At 43.8% G+C, this 2500-nt stretch overlaps 1 protein-coding gene across 3 annotated transcripts in view; it reads left to right on the forward strand.

Moving 5' to 3' along the window:
• LOC138019623 (exocyst complex component 2-like) overlaps nucleotides 1-2500 on the forward strand; it is a 57917-nt gene that overhangs the window by 45429 nt on the left and 9988 nt on the right. The window lies entirely within an intron of this gene.

Genomic DNA, 2500 nt, shown 5'->3' on the forward strand with positions numbered 1-2500 from the left:
ATTCTAGAACTAACGGTTGGTTTCGAATCTAACCTTAATAACAATGCAGTATGCAAAAAAGAAAAATACATGAACGTGGTCAAAGACATGAGAAGAAACTACAGATGTGTTAAATTTGTAAACCTTTCCATGAGCTCCCTTGGTGTTTTCTCCAACGAATGCTCTACGTTCTTAGAAATGATGAATGACATTGGCAATGACAAAACGCAACAACACTATATAATCAAAAAAATGATAAGTCTAGCCATTAGAGCAACATATTTTATATTCTGTCGTAGAAATAAGACTTGGGTAGCCCAGACTTAATAAAACTGTAGTATATACATATATTTTTTTTCTATTCATTTGTAAATACAGTATACAAGTATATCACCCTATTTCAAGTAGCCAGTTGTTAATTGCCTATACTTAGAGAGATTTACAACTGTATTCGAAGACAAATAAAGTTTCCATTATTATTATTATAGCAGTCAAAACGTATGTATGTATCTAAGACCTTTGACCATCCCCCCAAAACGTCCATGATGATATTGTACTGGGCGATATCATATCCTGGGTGCCTCTGCACGTACTTCATGGTCTTCTCTGACGTCTTCTTGTCACAGTTGCTCACCCAGGGGCAGCTCATCTCCAGTGCTATTACTTGCTTGTGTTGGTTGTTGACAATCCTGGTGTCTACTCTATTCGCCCTCACTTCTTGAAACTCCCCATAGACCGGAACATCCCAGTACCCCTGTACCTCCGCTGTTTCATAGACAGGCTGCGGTTTGATGGGTGAATACCAAGGAGGCACAGTGTCTATCAGGCCCAGATCAAATGGGATCTCAAAGAATAGGACCTTTGAGACTGCATCATGTCTTGTCACTTACTTTGTTTTTGCAAGCGCAGGGCAAGCGGACAAGATGTGAGCCATGATCTCTGGCGCTGTACTGCATAAGCTACATGTTGGGTTGCTGCTCGCTCTTTCCTCGGTCTCCTCCTTCTTCTGTGACGCAGGCTGGATCAGAGTATTGGAGCTTTACTGGCAGGCCAAACTCCTCCGCTTACTTTGCCGGTTCCTTTGCCAGTGACTGGTGTCCCACACTCTCCGCACGCTTTTCAAAATCACCATCGTTATCACCGGGTCTCTGTTCTGGAACAACTTGACTGCTGCTTTAATTGTCTATTAGCGACAAGGATTCCTCTCCTTATGTGGGTGACAGCACATTTCTGAGGGTTCCATTGCAATCCGACATTCTCCATAGCAGTCTTCACCGACTTCATCAGACAGGTGAGTTTCGATTCCAACGCCGCTTTAGATCTTTAGGTCGTCTATATAGAGGAGGTCCGTGACCTTTGTGTCGATAGGCTTAGAAAGTCTATACCCGTCTGACGCACTTATCTTCCAGGAGATCGGATTCAGACAGATCGTGAAGAGCCTGGGGCAGAGGGCGTCGCCCTGGAGTCGACCCTTTCTAGACATTATGGTCTCCGAAGCCTCTCTCCCCTTTTCCGTAGTGACCACTATCCTGGTATTCCAACTTCTCGACAAATTTCGGACAGTGCTGCACACCCAGTCGGGAAACCTGTGCAACAGCATCATCTTCTCTAACCAACCATGATCTATGGAGTCGTAGGCCTTCTTAACGTCAATCCAACCCATGCTGAGGTTGCGCTTTTTCCTGTGACAGTTTAACGTGACCGCTCGATCTATCAACAAATTATCAACCGTCCCGCTGCATCCAGCACATGCACCCCTTTGCGCCCCCTCAAGCCGTAATAATTCAAATGCTTGTCAATCGGAGCAAGCAGGCATGATGTATACCATTTATAAATGGTGTTCAAGTAAGTGATCGGTCTTTGGTTATCACTAGTGAACTCCCCCAGTTTAGGAATCAGCGATGTTATTCCCTCAGAGAACCACTGAGGGGACTCTTCGTCGCTACTTGAGATCACCTGAAATGCAGATGCCACGCCCACATGTAGGGAGTGCGCATGCTTCCACCAAAAGTTCGCCAAACGGTCAGGGCCTGGCGCACTCCAGTTCTTCTTTTTGACTATCACCCTCACTGCACCAGCTGGTTCCAAGTCCCAACCCTTCTCGGGTGGTGGTGGTACCCTACTTTCTATCGCACATGTAATCTCTTCCAACCACGCAGCCCTTCTGTCTCCTGTTCTCTCTCTCTCCCATAAATCCCTCCAATATTCACTTATTATTATTATTATTATTATTATTATTATTATTATTATTGTTGTTGTTGTTGTTGTTGTTGTTGTTGTTGTTGTTGTTGTTGTTGTTGTTATTATTATTATTATTATTATTATCTTTGTGAACTGGATGATCTTTTTTCCGGTTTCCTTCCTAAGGGAGCGGGTCATAGCCCATGACCAAAGGTCTCTTAAGAGTTTTCTTCTTACTCTAGAGCTCCAACACTATTCTCAAAATCCTCGCCGTTCCCAGTAACGTAGTTTTCTGTAGTAATGAAATACTAGTTTTGACAAGTCTTTTGTTACACCTCCC

Source organism: Montipora capricornis, chromosome 10, assembly GCF_036669925.1.
Source record: "Montipora capricornis isolate CH-2021 chromosome 10, ASM3666992v2, whole genome shotgun sequence".
Classification (NCBI taxonomy): Eukaryota; Metazoa; Cnidaria; class Anthozoa; order Scleractinia; family Acroporidae; genus Montipora; species Montipora capricornis.